A 20,246-nucleotide genomic window follows, 5' to 3' on the forward strand; every position below is an offset into this window, starting at 1 on the left:
CCTGGTTCACCATGCCATGCCCCATGCTTTGACCTTCCAGAGCCCTTGAGATAAAACTCAAGGAAGAATCCTTGAACTGGCACTAAAACCACTTTGCTGCCAGTGGTGGGGGCTCTGATTGGATCCACCAGTTGTTCTTGAAGGGAAAAAGTGCTTTTTCAAAAGGGGCAGGTTACAGGAGGGAGGTAATATGAAAACTCTTTACAAAAACTCAAACCTATCTGCTCATGAATACTCAGAAAACTGAGGCCATCCAGGGTACAATTTGGCCCATGGAACACTGAGCGGAGAAGGCTGGTTGTGAGGAGGTTCGGCCAGTGGCTGACTTCTGGGAACAATTACCCATCCTTTTTGGTTTGAGGAGCGTCAAAAAGGCGTACTTCCTGCACAGCAGCGAGAACCAGTAGAGCTGTGGAGCTATGAGGATGGCATTGGCCAAATTGCAATGGGAAGGGATCTGGAATGGCACTAGAATCAGGCTTATCCCCATCTGTTGGCCATAGGACCAGTACATGAAGGGGAAAAGCAAAATCTGACAGGAAAAGAAGGTGGTCAGGGTGAGGATTCCGTTCACTTTGTACAGAAGGGTATGCTGCTGCTTTAGCTCAATCAGAACTTTGCCCAGCGTCACAAACCGAGTACTCAGCTCTGCTGTGAAGATGCAGCCCACGAAGAAGTCCCCCAGGTCTCCGCGAAGCTTCTGTGCAACGGGCACGAGGGCGAGCAGGATGACCAAATGGTGCGTGACCATGAGGCGGTTTTGAATCAGTAAGTTTTGGAAAGTGGTGAAGGAGTGTTTGCGGTGCTCCTCCTTGCTTCTGTACCACTCACAGAGGTACATGGCATGGAAGTCATAGATCATGTATGGAATCAAAAACCAAACATATTCCCGGGCAAGCCAGTGCCTGTCTGAAATCACGTTTTTGCAGGAGCGGAATCCCCGACCCGGTGGCCAGCACAGCGTGCATGGAAGACACCAACCTGGTGCTGATCATCACGCAGAGAGTGTCGGTCCATCCGGGCCGCAAGCGGCGCAGCCACCTGGTAGAGAGTGCGAAGATCCCGGGGAAGAACACGGCCCCCCAGGCCAGCGGGAGCAGCATGGGTGCGCGGGTCCGGCCGCCTGGCGCGGCGCCGCTCGCTCGCTCGGTGGCTGGGCTGAGTTTCATCTTTCTATTTTAGACAGGGCTGGAAGAAAGTCCATCAAAGCAGAGTCCATGAAATGGGAGTTGTTGGTCATGAATACACTGGCATGATCTGAGTGTATTTTTAGAATCACCTCCAGAGATGCAGTCAACCTGAGGTCGAGGCAAGGGTGCTTTGCAAGAGTTCCCCCACTCCTCCTTTCAAAAAGGATAATGAACTTCTGCTTAATGTGAGCTCTATGACTCTTCTTAATCCTGACTTCCTAATTTTCACTTTTAAATACTGTCCAACCCTCTCCCATTGCTAAGCAAGTCATGACTAAAGACCAAATTATTATTGCTATGTGCTGTCAAATCAGAATCAATCTATAGCTGACTCTGCAGCAGATTTTAAGAGACAATAAATTGCACAGGAAGAGATTAGCCATCTTTTTCCCAAGGACTAGCTGACGGATTTGAACTGTGTACCTTTGAATTGACAGCACAGCTCCTTACCATTAATTAGGATACCAGAGCTCCCTAAAGTCATATTAACAGGTCATTTAAAAGGAGGGACTGGTCCTTGGAGAGGGACATCAAGCTTGGTAGGGTGGAGGGACAGCGCAGGAGGGGAAGGCCCTCTAGGAGGTGGATTGATTCAGTGACTGGAGTAAACGGGGTGGGTGTGTTGGAGAAGGTGCGATTGGCACAGGACAGAGCAGAGTTTAGGGCTGTTGTACATAGGGTCGCTATGAGTCGCAAGTGACTCGACGGTGCATAACAACAACAACAAAATATGTATTTTATGTTTAATAAATTTATGTTTCAAATTTACTATCTATTTACTTTTTATTTACTCTGTGTTTAAAATATGGTTGAAAAGGAAAGGAGACCAGTGTGGAAAAACAATATATATGAATTTTATGAACTTTGTAAGTAAACCAGTATAAAATAAAATAAAATAAAAATTTAAAATATATGGTTATAAAATGGTCATTTAACAGCGTGGGGTAAATGAGCACGGAAACTCTAATAATTTATGTATTCATTTATTTAAGAATATTTACTAAGGAAGTAAAAGTGGGAAAGCATTCAGTTTAAAAACAAGGATACAGAGGTTTCTAAAACAATCCTGGCTTTCAACTAGATTAGTATAACAAAAGAAGCCGGACAAGTTCAATTGACTTTTAACTTCACAGATGAAGCACTTACACTGTGTACAAATGTGTGTGCTTCAGATGGTCAAAGAAAAGACATTGCCTTGATATTTTTTTTAAAAGCGAGCTACGAAATAACTCCTTGCCGCAAACTCTTTCCACAGGACTTGATAAATAATTGCTAGGGAAGCAGAACGTTCTGTGACTCTTGGAAGCACAAAGTTCTGGGCTCATTTCCTTTGCAAACCCATTTGCAGAAACTATTACTATTCCAGCATTTTTCTGAGCATGGAAGCTATTTCTGAAGTTAGAAGTAAAAGAGGGGTGGGCAGAAAAGGGAGAAATAGGAGGAGGAGGAGGAGATAAGGAGATAAGATGATGGAGTAATGTAGATGTTCATTGAAATGAAAAATAAATAAATTAAAATATTTTTAAAAAAGATGATGGAGTAAGAGGAGGAGAAGGAAGAGGTGAGCAAAGGAGAAACAGACATGTTGAACCTGAACTCACTTCAAAGAAAAGAGAAAAAAGCTTCAGTATTCAAGAGGATAGTTATGTCTGTTGCTATGTTTTTATTTTATCTTCTTTTTCAATTAGAAATACCAAGACTTGAAGTGACATATCAGAAAACATTTTCCCTTATGGATTTCTCCCCGCTCCCCTTGATTTCTTTTGCCTGAACCTTCTTCTCTTCTATCTATAGTTGTTGTTGTTGTTGTTATGTGCCGTCGAGTCGCCTGCGACTCATAGCGACCCTATGTACAACAGCCCTAAACTCCGCTCTGTCCAGGGACAGCGCAGAAGAGGAAGGCCCTCTATGAGGTTGATTGATTCAGTGACTGGGATAATTGGGATGGGAGTGTCAGAGACAGTGCGATTGGCACAGGACAGAGCGGAGCTATCTAGAGTAGTCATACTTAATGGCAATCATCTTCAAGGCACAAGGATGTGGATACGTTTTACCCTGGGATGACTGCTCTCTAGTTCCCAGCAGCACCCCTGCTGTGATAGATACAGGTGTCTTATTCAAATGTAACTGGTCCCTGCTCCCAGTTAACCCCAAAACCCAAACTCTGTTCATAGCAAGCCCACATTCATCCTCTTTGAATGAGACATTTGTTAAAACCCAGCTCCGCATCTCGGACTTATCTGCATTCTTATGCCTACAAAACCATCAATGCTAACAAAGCACTGATCATGCTATCGAACCTAACACCCAGCTTCAACCCAACCACAGACTGACTACAAACCTTAGCTGATTCAATTCTCAGCTGTATCCAACTTCACTGCCGGATTCCTTCAACCCAGTATCATTCCCAGACTGGCCTGTTCTACACCATCAGCCCAGCCTACTTCCATAAATATGATCCCACACTCTCAGTTCACCTCTATTGATTTATTTACTAATGTTTAGTATCACATCATCCCAAAATTCCTATCCTTCCTGAATCATAATTCGTTCTCCAATCTCCAAAGAAATCCTTTGATCCATAAATCCCCAACTCTCACTCAACTGAGTCTCAAGCTCTCCTATCTTTGGCACTGCTATCCTAAATTATTCTACCTAACCCTTTACTGTTCCACTACCCAGAAACACCAATCTCTAAGGTTTCTTTTGACAGTACAAGGTCATGAAAGTAAGGTGATAGAATATGAACCCACGAATAGCAACCCCAAGCCACCTGATACTACATAACCAAGATCTCAATATCATATTCAGGATCCCAAGATCTTTACAGAAGTCTGAGTTACCTGTAGTCATATGAACCAGTATCAGAAGGATGACAATGATCATTACATAGGACTTCATGACTAGGAGATTCAAAAGGAATGGAAGGCTCTTGTCTCAAGAGATGTCACAGTGACCATTGCAACAAGGCAGAGCCCTACCTTTATTAGTTCCAGAAAGGCCAGGGTCGTGGGCAGTGACCGGAGTCAGCCAGGCGAAACGATAGCATGTATGCTAAATCAGTTGGCACCCTGTGTGAGTGTGGGAGATTTCCAATATCCAAGCCAAGGTGGACCTTGACCTTCCTTTCCCAGTCAAATACAAGCAAATTACAGTCAGTTGATATTTTGTGTGAGACAAATTGGAACAAATGAGTGAATCAGTCAGTAAATGAAACAATTAGGGGGGGGGAAAACCAAGTGATTATAACAAAAGTCTCTCCCTTACAATTTGTATTTGTGCTGCCCGCAATTACTTTAACCAGCGTCTGACAAGGATTCTCAGATGTCTCAAAGACAAAATAAGATAGAATTTTATTGACATGTAGTTTCTTCCATAGACATTAAAAATACTTGGAAAATATGATCACCCTGCCTATGATTTCTTTTCCCCTCCCCACCCCCATTTCTCTAGAGTTATTTTCTCCCTGAAAGTCTGTTCCTGGAGTCTTCTGAATAATATCTCTTTTATTTTACTGATAAATCACACAGAAATTACATTCTCATTTTTCTCAATCACTTTCTGTCCTTTGGGAGAATAATCTGTCTCTCTCTCTCTGGAATGCACATCTTCTAATAAATTTACTTCCATCTTTTAAAAAGTCCAAAACAACAAAGAAATTCTATATGACCATTTTTTAAAGTTTAAATTTATGTTGACTTGCATATGAAATTCATATGCATTGTGTTTCATTCATATACATTGTGTTTAATAGAAGAAATAATCACTGATCTATACCCATTATCCCACCTTTTCAGGTCCTCATTGGATCTTTCCTATTTCCTTCATCTCTCCCCCAAATCCACCCAGCAAACTCTGATATCCTTGTGGTTTTCCCCCTCCTCGTTTTCTGCCCCCTTATCCCTTTTCTTTCTCCTTTAGAACTTTTTTACACCTCTAACTAGTTATCCTTCTATTTTTACAATATTAAATTCTAATTGGAGGTTGTAAATGAAATTAAAATTCAACCACTAATGAATGAATCAGTGCAAATAGCTCCAGCAAGAAGAAAATAACATTCATCTTCTTAGTACCACATCTTGACAGACTTGCCCAGGCAACTCTGTCACCACCTACTCTAGCATGTTAATAATTCCCTTTCAAATTGATGGCATGATGCATCTACATTTTAGAAGTCTTAAAATGTGCAAAGAAAAGCTATCTAAGTTCCAAAGAAGTAGGGCACATAGCAGACCTGCGGATGGATGTCTTACACAATCATATTTCTTGCCCACCTTTGTAGCTGTGTTTACAGATACATCTTCATATTAATTTATTTTGACTCCTAGTACTCTTGAATTTTGCTTTTTTTCCCCTTTTCTTGCTGTAGGCAGTTGTTATTGTTAGGTACAATTGAGTATGGCCCATATCTAATCCTATGAACAGCAAATCTGAACCCTGTCCTATTCTGTGCCACCCTCACACTTCCTAATATACTAGGGCCCATTGTAGCAGTCACTGTGTCAATCCAACTGTTTTAAGATCTTCCTCTCTTTCCTTGACCCTCCACATTTCCAAGCATGATATTCCTCTCCAAGGAATGGCATCTCCTAAAAAAGCAACATACTCTAAGTATGTGAGATGAAGCTTTATCGTCTTTGCCTTAAAGGAATACTCTAGTTGCACCTTCTCCAAAACATATTTGTTAGTTCTTTTGGCAGTCCACAGGATATCAGTGCTCTTCTCCAACACTACAGTAAAAGGGCATCAATTCTTCTGTCATCCTTAGTCATTGTCCAGCGTAACAAGTTATTGAGACCAAAGATTAAATGGAAAAAAATTAATGACACAGCAAATGCTGAAAATGTGACAAAGTAAAGAAAATTAAAGAAAGGTAAACCTTTCTATCAAGAGAAGTCATAAACTTCCTGAGCAACGACCTCGCCACCTCCTCAACCCCAACATTCCTTCCAAGACCATAAACTCCTATTAGAGGTTGCTGACTTTGCATGGACACAGAATCATCACACCCAACTGATAATCTTTAAGTAAAAATTGTCCAGTGATATTCACTGGCCTGTGATTGGAGATGGAAGCTGGACAGTAGAAATGCAGAGTAGACCAGAAGAAGAGAAAGGATTTCACTCTCCTTGACTGAAATTCCTGGGGTCTCTTCCATGAATCATTTGCAGTGGAGGAATTGGGACATTCAGTATGATTTGCTGAAACAAATAATCCCAAAAGTCTCATTGGTTACATAAAATAAAATGAGTTTCTTGCTCCATCACAGTCCATTCTTGGGAAACAGCCTCCTGGAAGACTCCGGATGGTAACTCAATGTGATGACTCTGTTTTCTTGGCTCTCCCATAGAACAACTGGACCATCTGTAAGTTCTTTGCTCTCAGTTACACAATATCAGGGATGAGAAGAGATAATGTGGACAGAGATTTCCGAAGAAAGGCTTTGAAGCCCATAGAACAACTGGACCATCTGTAAGTTCTTTGCTCTCAGTTACACAATATCAGGGATGAGAAGAGATAATGTGGACAGAGATTTCCGAAGAAAGGCTTTGAAGTGGCACATATCTTGCCCATTTTTCTATGGAAGACTAGTTTGAGAATCTGTGGCAGAATTTCTTATTCAAGTCTGGTGTTATTTCCTTTGCTATGTAACAAAAAACAAAGCAAATGAACAAGCTTGTCACAAAAGTAAGGGATTTATTAGGAAAAAAAACACAGCAGTGGGATTAGACAGAGGAGCAATGTCTTCAAGAACAAAGGAGAGGGTAGAATTTGTAGAAATTCTGAAGTGGGAAAGGATATAATGTTATTTGTGGAAGGACGTGGGGATTCAGAAATGTCCATTAGTGGGAAAAGGGCATCATATTTATTGATGTGAGCACATAGGGTCTTGGGAACTGGCCCAAATGAGAGGAATTACGATAGTTGAGTGAATGAATGTGTATTTGTTCATGTCTCTGAGTGTGAATCTCAGTTCAGTTTATAACTGTTGGCAAAGGTTATCTCTTGGTCACAAGCAGAGTTTTTGTGCAAGCTTGGAAGCTGGTGTGACTTGGGCTCCGGCTTCCTTAGAAACCATGAATCTTATCACATGCAGAGTCAGCAAACTCTAGAAGTCAGGAGTTTATGGCCTTGAAGGGAATACTAGGACATCGTGAGGGTGGGGAGCTGAGGGGATGCCGTGCTGGGGTGAGCTCTAGATTCTTATCTCTAATTGCAAGGCAGCCTGGGATGGGTAGTCTTTGTGTACAGAAAGAAGATAGAGAATTTAAAAATGTCTAATCATTTTGAGGCACATGGCCAAGAGGGACCCTGGATAAGATGAATTGATAAGGTTACTGGGACAGTGAGATCAGGTGTGTTGGAGTCAGTGGGACCGGCTTAGGACAGAGCAGGATGCTGAGCTGTTGGACAGAGGGTCCCTAACAGACACAGGCAACTCGACAGCACATAACAGCAACAATCATTCTTTGGGCACATGGCATTCTTTCAGTGGCCTCGGCCATCTGAAAACGGCAGTCCACCCCATATGGAGTTCCAGTGCCCAGGCATTGGTCAGGACAGACCCTTCCTACTGGCTTCCCCTGAGACTCAGAGTGTGCAAGCCAAGCCTTCCAAGCAGAAAGCATTATATAGTTCACTTCTGTAGGCTAGTCACACCCCACCCTCGCTCAGAAAGACCTCTAATAACCGTTCGTCCCTTGGGGTCCCCCACAATCTCAGTAGTCACTTCTTCCAACGTCCCTCCTATCCACAATGGGAGACACAGCCTCCTGTGGCTGGGTTTCTGACCTTCCTTAAGAACATCCCTGAGGTGGGCAGGCCTGAAGTAGGGCTACATATTCCGAACTGACCCAGAATTCTTTGCGCCATCCTGACTAGTGTCTTCTTCTCTATGGTCTCCAGCAATGATTACTCGTAGACACACAAACGAGATGGAAAGCATTTTATGAGGAAGGAATTCTCGGGCAGGGGAGGAGCTATTTGATGAGAGAGGGAAACCAGCGAGCTTCAGATTTCAGAGAAGGCTTCTGCAACTGGCGTGCTGGTGATGGAGCTGTCGTCATTCACCTTCTTGTTGGAACTGCTTATGAACATGGACATTTTCAGACAGCACTTTTGACCATTTTGGCATTGTAAGTACTGAATTTCACATCTTTCACAGGCATCTCTGCATATTCCTTGGGAAAACTGGCATGGATTCCACTGCTTTGGGTCATTGGCATTGAGTCTATACAGGCTACCTAGGGAAGACACAACCATGGTTAGTTTCTATGCAGCCATGGTAGCAGGAACAGGAAAACTGATTTTAAAAAGACTATTAAAAGCATAGGATTTGAGACAGAATCCACCTGCACTCAAATCTGGGCTCTATCATTTACAAAGGTCCACAGATAACACAGTTTACCTTGATTACTGACAGAGAACCTGGTGGTTTAGCATCCACCCAGGGTACAATGGAAGAGAAGCTTGGAGATGGGCTTTTTTAAAAAAAAATTTTTTTTAATTTTATTATTTTGTGTGTGTACCATCAAATCACATTTGACTGGTACAGGAGGAGATTGCCCCTCCTTCTCCAGCAGAATATCTGGTGGATTCAAAGCTACAGTGCAGCTTCTTGCCACTAGGCCACCAGCCCTCCCTGGTGATGGGCTTTCTTAAGATTATAGCTATTGAAAGCCCATTGGGGCAGCTCTACATTAACCCATATGAGACTGCCTTGAGACGGAATAGTCTTATTAGTAACAACTGTACACACGCATGCACACGCACGAACACACACACACACACACACACACACACACACACTCTCACATGTGCACACACCATCTATATGCTCGGAATGTTACTTCAGCTCTCTGGTCTTCCATTGCCCACCACCACAGTGGACATACTAATGAAGTCAATCTCTTGAGTTTATTGTGAGGAGAACATAATGTGTGTGTATATGAATGTATATGTCGTACAGGAGATAGGACACATCCCTGGCATACACCCTTCCCAATTTTGAACCATGCAGTCTTGCCCTGCTCTGTTCTGACGACTGCCTCTTGGCATCAGCTACAATATCCCTAGTACCACGACCCCTTCTAAACCCAGCCTGAACTTCTGGCAGTTCTCTGCTGATGTACTGTTCCAGTCGTTTTTGGATAATCTTCAGTAAAATCTTGCTTGCATGTGAAATCAATGATATTGCTCTGTAGTTTCCACACTCAGTTGGGTCACCCTTCTTTGGGATGGAAACAAATATAGATCTCTTCCAGTCAGTTGGCCAAGTGGTTGTTCTCCAGATTTCTTGGCACAACTTGGTGAGCACATCCAGGCAGCATCTGTTAGCTGAAATATGTCAATTGGTATACCATCTATTTCATAGAGGCTGGGCTCTATGAGGAGAAGCGTGGCATTAGAATTGGTGGAAGGTTTATCAACAGTCTGCGTTATGCAGATGACACAACCCTGCTCCCTGAAACTGAGGAGGACCTCATGCACTTACTGCAGAGGGTCAAGGACTGCAGCCTTCAGTATGGACTGAGGCTCAATGTTAAGAAGACAAAGATTCTCACACTGGACCAACTGGCAGCATCAGGATGGATGGCGAAGAGATTGAGATTGTTCACAGCTTCAGTTTGCTCGGCTCCACGGTCAACACTCTTGGCACCAGCAGCCAGGAAATAAAAAAACATATTGCGATGGGAAAGTCTGCTGTTAGGGACCTCTCTAAAGTACTCAAGAGCAACGTTGTCTCTCTGGAGACTAAGGTGCACCTGATACAGGCCCTGGTTTTTGCAATCGCTTGTTATGCATCAGAGAGTTGGACAATGACTAGGGAGGATAGAAGGAGAACTGATGCCTTTGGGCTGTGGTGCTGGAGAAGAAGACTGTTGAATATACCATGGACTGCTAAGAGAGCAAACAGGTTCATCCTGGGGAGGGTTAAACCAGGCTGCTCCTGGAGGCAAGGATTCTGAAGCTTCGTCAGACATACTTTAAACATGCTGCAAGGTGGGATCAGTCCTTGGAGAGGGACATCATGCTTGGTAGGGTAGAGGGGCAGCACAGGAGAGGAAGACCCTTGATGAGATAGATTGGTCTCTGTGGTAATGAGGGTAGGTGTGTCAGAGACAATAAGATTGGCACAGGCTAGAGCAGGGTTTATGGCTGTTATACATAGGGTCACTCTGAGTCCCAGGTGACCTGACGGCACATAACAACAACAATATTCCATTATGTGAATACTCTATAATGGGTTTTCTATTCATTTTTTTGTTGATGGGCACTTGGGTTGCCCTCATCTCTTTGCTACTGTGAATATCACAGCAATAAACATGGGTGTGCACAGATCTGTTTGAGTAGTGGCTTTATATATTCCGTAGTCTCTTTATATTCCCAGTAGTGTATGTAATTGCTGGGTCAAATGGTATTTCTATTTCTAACTTTTTGAGAAAATGCCACCTTCCATAGTAGCTGTACCATTTAACACTCCCACCAGCAGTGAAAAATAAGAGTTCCAATCTCTCCACAACCTCACCAGCATTTGTTGTTTGCTGCCTTGTCGAATTTTGCTCTTGTTGCTGGGGTGAGATGACAACTCATAGTTGTTTGGATTTACATCTCTCTGATAGCTTGGAATTTTGAACTTCATGTGTCTGTTTGGCATCTGAATGTCTTCTCTGGTGAAGTGTCTATTCATATCCTGTGCCATTTTGTGATTTTATCCTTTACCTTTTTGAGGTGCTGGGCTCGTAAGCACTTCAAAGAGGTCTTTGACAGCAGATGTGCCCACTGCCACATGTCATTTGACCTCTTGACTGCTGTTTCCAAGGACACTGTGCATCCAGGCAAAATGTAATCTTTTCTCTGTTTATTGTGATGTCATTCGTTTACCCAGTTGTAAGGCTTTCTTTATGTTGAAGTGTAATAAAAACCAAAGGCAATGTGTTGTTATTGTTGTTGTTGTGTGCTGGTGAGTGGGAACCAACTGATAGCTGACCTTCAAGGTTTTCAAAAACTCTAAATCACATGGGAGGAGGTGGTCCATCTTTCTCCCATGGAGCAACGGGTGAGTTTGAACTGTCTTCCCTTGGGTTGGAAGCATTACTCTTTACTCGGTAAGCCACCAGATCTTCCTGGGCTATCTAGTCTTTGATAGATAACAGTAAGTGCTTCAAGCCTTTTTTATTTTCTCATACTTAACTTTTTTATAAACACCAGCCATCAATAATGTTCGCTGTTCAGTAGATCTTTCAAAAAACAAAGTACTATTGGGGAGGAAAAAAATAAAACACCACTAACAGCCACTACCGTGTATTCAGAAGATCCTATGTATGAGATATTTTACAAATCACATCTTATAAATTATCATTTCTAAAACCTCATAAAAACCTGCCTTTATCTTCATCCTTTAGTTTAAGATGCTTAAGTTAAAAGATAGACCTTACCCTGTCTCCATTTCCATAACTTATACTTGGTCAAATCAGGGTTCAGTTTCTGTTTTCTTGCTAAGTTTTGAAGTCTCTCCCTATATAGAATTTTTTTTTTAGGACAAAGTGGTGACTTCTTTTATCAATCCTGCAAGCATGAAGCCTTCTACAGTGTCCAACAGATAACTCAGCCTTTAATTTGCTGGGCATTGGGAGACCTTTTCAAGGGAGACCTTTCCACTCTGTTCCAGACCAGACACTTAGTACCATATATGCATGCAGAGTTCTCCAAAAGACATATTCATAAAAAAGGAAAGTTTTCATTCTCAGTGGAAGCCATTGGGTAGCACTTGGGATCTTGTTGCTGTTATTATCAGGTGCCTTCAAGTTGAGTATGACCCATAGAGACATATAAATGGCCACAGAAATGCAGAGAGGGAAATGAATTGCTGCTGCCTCAACCAACCTGCTGGTCAACCAGGAAAAGAAATATGGCACCTATGCAGCCATGCTCCAAGATTACGATATCACTATATTGCCCACTCCAATCTTCACCTTCATCATAGACCTACTGTCTCTTGTGGAACTAGCTTGCATACCGGAGCAAGGGGATCAGTAGAGGTGCCTCCCCAGAGTGACACCAATACTTCCCTGGCTAATACTTGACCTTCATAGTTCATACTTGACCTTCCTGGTTCATAGTTTGACCTTTCCCAAATGTTGTTGTTGTTGTTATGTGCTGTCGAGTCACCTGCGACTCATATTTCCCAAATACTGGGTAGATATTAGGGCACTCAAGATCTCTTTCCTGCAGTCACCAGTGGGATGGGTAGGAACCTAGATATCAAGAACAAGAATCAAGGAGGTTACGTTGACTTTTTTCTCATTTTCTTTATACGAAGAACGGAGCAAGGCAGCCCCCAGAGGATGGTTCTTTAAATGGCTCAAAAGAAAAAGGTTACTTCAAGGACATTTGCAACTTCTCACCCCGGCATTGACCCTGTATCGCTCCAGGTCTCCACCAACTGTAATACCCATGTTAGATTAATGTCACCTTAAGTGATTCCTCCGCCTGCACAGTGAAATCAGATGAGAGCTGCTTTTGAAGCTCTGAATTGCTTTTCACACTCCATGCTTGGTTTAAATTCACTGGACCCAGTCTTCCTTCTCTTCCAAGAAAAGTGAATAGAGAAGTTCACAGGAGTCAGAACTTCTCAGTTGTTGTGTGGAGGGGAATGTTGGGATTTGTTGTATTTTGTAATAGGCCAGAAATTAGTTACGTAAACACGCACACCTCTTTTTAAAGCACTTCACTTTGTTGTGCAGCCCTGGTGGTGGGCTTTTCACAAATCAGAGGTCTGTGACAATCCTTCATTGAGTAAGTCTCTTGGAACCATTTCCCCAACTGTATATTCTTGTTTTGTGGTGTTATGCCACATTTCTGTAAGTCTGGCCATGTCTCAGCCTTCTCTGTAATGCTATCACACAGCAGACCCTAGTGTAATAGGTAACTTGTGTACAGAAAAACCTTTTCTGTCTAGTTTATGCCTTTGGTATTTACTAAAAAAACCAAAAAATTAATGCAGTTTTTATTCACACCCATGTTTATTGCTGCTTTGTTCACAATAGCAAGGAGTTGGAAACAATCTAAGTGCCCATCAACAAACGAATGGATAGAGAAGCTCTGCTATATTCACACAATGGAATACTATGCTGCTTTGAAAAACAAGGAACTCATGCAATATTATTAAAGATGGGTGACCCTGGAGGACATTATGCTGAGTGAAGTATCTCAGTCACAAAGGGACAAATACTGCATAGTGCCACTGTTGTTAAAACAGGACTGACATTGGGGTTGGAGGAGACTGAGAAAGATGGGATAAATAATGAATACTGCATTGAAACAGATGAGGGAGAAAACTGTTTAAAAGGGATATGTGATTAGGTATTTTTGTCATGACAGGAGTCCGGAATGAAGGCTGCATTGTGGAGTGGACCTGGCGGGGAGGGATTGTAAAACAATGGGGGAACTTTTCTTTTACTTTTCAAAGAGAAGAGTGTACTGAGGGGGAGAGGTGGGCAGAGAGAAAAGTGCAACAATGAATAAATGGAAATCCAAAGTCTCTGTAAATTTTCCTTAAAATTAGTTAAAACAATGATGTAAAAATTAATGCAGTTCGCTTTATTGTGAGATTCTAATTACTGCAGTAATCTGGAACAGCACCAACAATATCCCTGAGACATGCCTCTGTCAGTACCAAGTCTCTATTCTAGAGTCTTATTTACTAGGAAGCTCTGGTGTCCTAGTGGTAAGAAGCTGCGTTGCAAACCCAAAGGCATGCAGTTAGCGGTGAAGGATAAAAGACGGACAATCTCCTCCCGTGTGATTTACTACCTCTGAAATCCCACCAAAGGATCAGCTGTGGGTCTCTTCTGACTCCATGGCACACAGCAACCACCACAGGAAGAGACCAGAGATCAATTTGCAAGAATTTCTCTCCTGATACTGATGAGTTTCTGCTTAAAATGAGAACATCCTACCTGACCTTCTCATTTCACCCATAGACTCTGCTCAGTGTGTCTCCCCCACGTTGGATGTGTTTTAAGAGCAAATTAAAGCATGAATTTTGAGGAAGCTAAAGCCATGTTCTGTGTTCTTCCCAACTACTCCATCCAGAGCCCCCAAAATGTGACACATTCTTTCTTTTCTACCTATGCACCCCAAATCTGTTCCATTTTCCAATTTCAAAGATTCTTCCCACCCATATACATTTATTAGCATTCTTTCTCTAATTGCAATCACATCAGAGCTGACTCTGTTGAATTTCCAAGAGTGTGAATTGCACAGAAGGAAGTTTGCCATCTTTCTTCTCTCTTAGAACCCTACGTGCTGGTACATTTGAACCTTTAGGTAATCAGCACGACTTGCTATGGACTATGTCACCTTATTAGCACTTCCTTATTATCCATTAATCATGTACATATTCTTAATGAACATTCACTGAAATGTACTCTGTGTAAAGTATTCTGCTTAACACCATGATACAGATACTTTTAAAAACCACCATAATCTTGACTTTCATAACTATTTCTAGGTTGAGAGTGGTGAGAGGAGAAAATAGCTTTGATCATCCTAATGAAAGAGCTTTCCCAGAACAGTTTGTGACCTAAAAGATTAATCTCTGCCCAGTGACTGTATTAAGTAGCCCCTGAGGGAGTAACACTATGTACAACTTCTGAAGCATAGACGATGGTCTTTTTGTTTTGTTTCTCACACTGTGATTTCTGCCAACGGTGCTTTGCTGACAATGTGAAAGATAAGAGCATGAAAGGGTGTGGGAAGTAGAAGTAAGAGAATGTGAGGTGAAGGACGATAGGGGAAGAAGACAACACAGAAGGAGGAAAGAGAAAATCTCGGACATAGTGGCTCTGAACTCACTCAGAAAGAAGAGACAGTGTTGGTTGTCTACAAATCTGCAGGCTCAACGCTGCTTCCACAGATCTCCATAAATGCCAACACTTGAAGGGAAATGCTTGAGGACGTATCAACGTGCTGATTTCTTTTGTCCTCAATATCTATGATTACATCTACTGCTCTCCTTGCCCCCTGAATATTACACTCAAGGGACTGTTTTAAAGAATATTAGAACAATACTATACCTTCTTCTTCCACACTTATCCTTCCCATTGTAATAACTACACCTCTCCTGGGAGAGATTGAACTGCATCACTCAACCTTAATCATCCATAACCTTAGTTTAATTCAGTCTCTGTCCAGACAATCAATCCCACATTAATTCCAGAATAAAACATCTCCTTGAACCAAACATCTACATCAAACTCTCAAGGCTCATCTCTACTGATAATCACTTAATGAATTTCAAACTGTAACACAAGCACGATACCAATCAAGCTGCTCAATTCACAACCTCAATTAAAAAATCTAGCCTAATTATAGACCTCACTCTACTCCAACTCCCAATTTCTGCCCCTCAGTTTCACCCCACAGTCATTAACTAAAAGTTTAAGAATAATAATACCATTACTTCTCCAGTTTGTTTGAAAATATCATTGTTACATCCTGTTGAGTTGGCTAAGATTCGTAGTGACTCTAAGCATAATAGAATAAAAATAGAACTGCTCATCCTCACTCATTTCATCCCTAAATATACCTTTCCCACAACTCACTCTCCAATCTTTAGTTCCTACTATTATTATTACTATTAGGTGCTAGCGCGTTGAGTATGACTCATAGCAATCCTCTAAACAATAGATCTGAATCCTGTCCTACCCTGTGCCAGCTTCACACACTCTAACAACCTCGAACCCATTGCGACAGTCACTGTGCAGTCCACCTGGTTGAGGGTCTTCCTCTCCTTGGCCATCCCTCCACCTTCCCAAGCATGACGTCTTTCTCCAAGGAGCAGCCCCTCCTAGCAACATGCCCAAAGTATGCAAGATAAAGCCTCACCATCATTGCTTCCAAGGAACTCTCTGGCTTCACCTTCTCCAAGACATATCTGTTTATTCTCTTGCCAGTCCATGGAATATTTAGTACTCTCCTCCAGCACCACAACTAAAGGCATCAATCTTTCCCCTATCACCCTTATCCATTGTCCAGCTCTCCGATGCATAGGAAATAATTGAAAACACTATGGTCTGAATCAGGTGCATCTTAGTCCTCAAACTAACATCTTTGCTCCTTAGTAATTTGGAGAGGTCCCTGATTGCAGACTTTCCCGGTGTAATATCTATCTTGATCTTCTGACTGTTGGTGCAAGTGTTATTTATTGTGGATCCAAGTATGATGAAGTTGTTGACTGTTTCAATCTTTTCTCCACCTATCAGGATGTTATCTATGGTCCAGTGGTGAGAATTTTTCTTTTCTTGATGTTGAGATGCAAACCGTGTTTTGATCTTGAGAATTTTTGTTTTCTTGATGTTGAAATGTAATCCACAGTGAAGGCTGCAGTGTTTGATCTTCTGGTTTCTCCTACAACACTCCAGTTTGTATCATCTCTTTAATACTTAGCCCACCAACCAAGCCCCATTCCAATGGTAGCCCTACCACTGTCCCACTACCAAGAGAAACAGCCTCTTGAGTCTTTCTTGGCAGAGTTGAGTCTGTAAAGATCTTAAAATGAGATGAACCTTGTGGATAACATCCACAACCTGAGTCCATGAGACTGCAGGAGTTACCTATTCTTTATGACCAAGAGTCACCAAGACACCAGTACAATATTCAGGGCCCAGAATCTTTGAGAAAGGCCTGAGTTACCTTCAATATTATGAACCAGGATCAGAAGGATGAACATGATCATTAAGTAGGACTTCATGACTGACAAGTCCCAAGAGAATTGAGGGCTGTGTTTCAGTGGATAAACTGGAGACTAATGCTGCAGGGAAGTGTCCTGTCTTCATTGGTTTTGGAAATAAGCCAGGGTTCTGCTCAGTGAACTGTAAGGGATGAGACATGCCTGAGGTCAGCCAAGCAGAAGGTTAACATGTATGTCATATCTCAATTGGACATTCTATGGAAGTATGGCAGAATTGTCAGTGGTCATGCCGAGGCGGCAAATTAGAGCCTGCTGGCGTTTTAAGTGTGACACAAATTGAAGTAAGTCAGTCACATAAAATTAAAAAACTCCAAAAACAAAAAAACAACCAACCCCCCCAAACATTCATGCTATCAATTAATAATCAGAAAACTAAAGCACACTCATAATAATAACTTTTAAAATATTTGTCTTAACTCTCGTGAAAATATGCCCTTCAGTCATTCACACCTACTGTCCATTCAGTCCCATACTAAGCACCTAGGATTAACCAAAAGATCAAAAGAAAAATTGAAAAGAAAGGAGAAAAAGGATGGAATGGGGGAAAGGCAGAAAGTTAAAATAAAGGCCATTCATAATTCACTATGAATTTGCCTTCTGTCAATCTCTAAACTAAACAATGTAGTATGGTGTGGACACTGTCTACGACCCTTTAAGTCACAATATGTTGTTGTTGTTATTAGATGCCATTGAGTCGTAGACAACTCATAGCGACTGTATGAACAAAAGACTTGAGCACTTGTATAACCTTCATCGTTTCTTCATGTTCCTAGAGTTTCCTGAGGCAAGCGATTACGAAAGTGAATGCCACTCCTGCTTCCAAGCTTGTTTTAAACAAGGAGTTCCACCAAACACTGTCCACCATGGGTGACCATTATCACATTTGACTCATCAGTGTCACAGTGTTTAGCATCGCAGCAACCACGAGTTACCTCTGTACAGCAAATGGACAGACCAGTGCTATACCACTTAGAAGAATATTTGACCAAAAACAATTAAAACCAGGCCTGAGGGCCGCAGATTAAAATCACCTACCTTTGGCTTGGTAGCATAACTTTCTATCCACTAGGCCAATAGAATTCTCTCGTCGTCGTTGTCGTTGTTGTTGTTGTTGTGTGCCATAGAGTCATAGAAGCGACCCTATGAATGAAAGACCTGAACATTTGTCTGGCTGCCCCAGATGACTTCCAACCTGGATTCCAGCTGCGTACTGCTAACCAAATGCGTTTTTTAAATAGGAGGCTGAATAAAATCAACTCACACCCAATAGCGAATAAACATTGCATCCTAATCCTCACCAGAACCCGAAAACAAACCTCTGTAGAATCCTGCTGCTCTACTACCACCATTCTACTGATGAGGATAAGAAAGAAAAAACAAAATTAATCATATAAATAGGTCATATATCCAATGAGGCCTAGAGACTAGATTATATATACATGTATCTATACATGTAAGTGCTTTGGGGAAGCATTCATTTTCTTCCTTGTCATTAGAGGGGGGAAGGATTGGATGAAAAATGAGACAATAACACAATCAAGTTTATAAAATCTAAGAGAAGAGATAAGATCACTTGATAATAAACTAAATTACACCTGAAGAATTCGGTGTTTATCTTGTGAGCACTGGAGAAGCAGCTTTGTTTGTCCAGTGCTCAGTGACCCTGGTATCACTGACCCAGCCCATGTTCAGGCCCACATCATCATCACACTCTGTGCTGTACACAGGCTGCTGTTGCAGGCGCTGTGAGGTTCTGACTGTCTCTCTTTACTTTGAGTGCCTTCCAACTGGAAGGCCTCGTTTTCCAGTACTATTATCAGTCAATGTTCCACAGGGTTTTCAAGGGCTCGTTATGTCTTAAGTGGATGACCAGGCCTTACTCCTAATCTTAGTCTGTAAATTCCATTAAAGTTCACCATGGATGAACCTCCCAATATTTTAAGTATTTGTACAGCTTCTAGCAACACCCCAGAGAGACTGTCAGTCTAAATGGCTGCTGGAAAAGTACCCTGAGTTACAAGATGTTTACAGACCCATGGGATAAATGGCACTGGTCTGACAACAGAGGTTTATTTCATTATTGTTGATATGTGCTGTCAAGTCACCTGCATCTCATTGTGGCCCTATGTCCAATATCTCCAAACCCTGCTCTATCTTGAGCCAATCTTATTGCCTGCCTCTGATACACCTACCCTCATTATTCCCATATTGTGTCAATCCATCTCACCCAGAGTCTTCCTCTCCTGCACCGTACCTCTACCCTTCTGAGCATGGTATCCTTTTCCAAGGACTGGCCTTTCCTGGAAACACGCCCAAAGTATGTGATATGGAGCTTCAAAATCATTGCTTCTAAGAAGTAACTTAGTTTCACCCTCTCCAGGACCACAACTCAAATGCATCGATTCTTCTTCTGTCATCATTGGTTGTTGTCCAGCTCTCTGGTGCATAGCAAGTAATTGTGAAGACTAATAGTGAAGGCCTGAACCAAGTACACCTTAGTCTCTAGAATGATGTCATTGTTCTTCAGCACTCTGGAGAGGTTCCTAACAGCAGACTTTCCCAGTGCAATTCATCTTTTGATTTCCTGATTGCTGGTGCCAAGAACGTTGATTGTGGAACTATGTAAAGTGAAATTGTTTGAAACTGAAATCTTAATCTCTTCCCCATCTATCATGAGCTATCAGTTGGCCCAGTGGTGAGAACCATTCTTTGCTTGATGCTGAGCTTCAGTTTATATTAAGAGTTACAATCTTCCTTCTGCAGCAAATGCTTCAGGTCCTCCTCAGTTTCAGCAAGCAACATTGTGTCATCTGTTTAACACACGTTGTTGATGTGTCTTCCTCTGATCCTGATGCCACGTTCCTCCCCATAAAGTACAGCCTCCTGAATGATCTGTTCCACATACAGATTGAAAATATATGGAGATACAATGCATCCCTGATGTACACATTTTCTCATGCAGTGTTTCCTTGCTCTGTTCTGATGACTGTCTCCTGGTCCAAATATAGGTTTTGCTTGAGTACAATCAAGTTCTGCAATTCCTATTCTTCTTAAGGTTAATCACAGTTGTGATCCACACAGTCAAATGCCTTTGCATAGTCAATAAAACACAGAGAGGCATTCCTCTGGTACAAAAAAGGAAAAACATAGCCGGAACAAAAATCCTGTCTCTTTAGAACAAACACAAGGAATAGAGCCTTTAACCAGAGACTCAGAAAAGAAGAGCATAATGAAGACAGGACATTTGCCTTGTGGCATTCTCCTATCTCCGGTGGAACAAAGAACATTTGGCAAGGCAA

The 20,246-nt window shown here is 42.0% G+C and overlaps 1 pseudogene; it reads right to left on the minus strand.

Annotated features, from left to right (window-relative positions):
- Positions 1-338: 338 nt before the first annotated feature.
- On the minus strand, positions 339-1,103 carry LOC102845361 (annotated as a pseudogene).
- Between the last annotated feature and the right edge of the window lie 19,143 nt (positions 1,104-20,246).

Source organism: Elephantulus edwardii, unplaced genomic scaffold, assembly GCF_000299155.1.
Source record: "Elephantulus edwardii isolate Elephantulus edwardi_28Jun2011 unplaced genomic scaffold, EleEdw1.0 scaffold00015, whole genome shotgun sequence".
In the NCBI taxonomy this organism is placed as follows: Eukaryota; Metazoa; Chordata; class Mammalia; order Macroscelidea; family Macroscelididae; genus Elephantulus; species Elephantulus edwardii.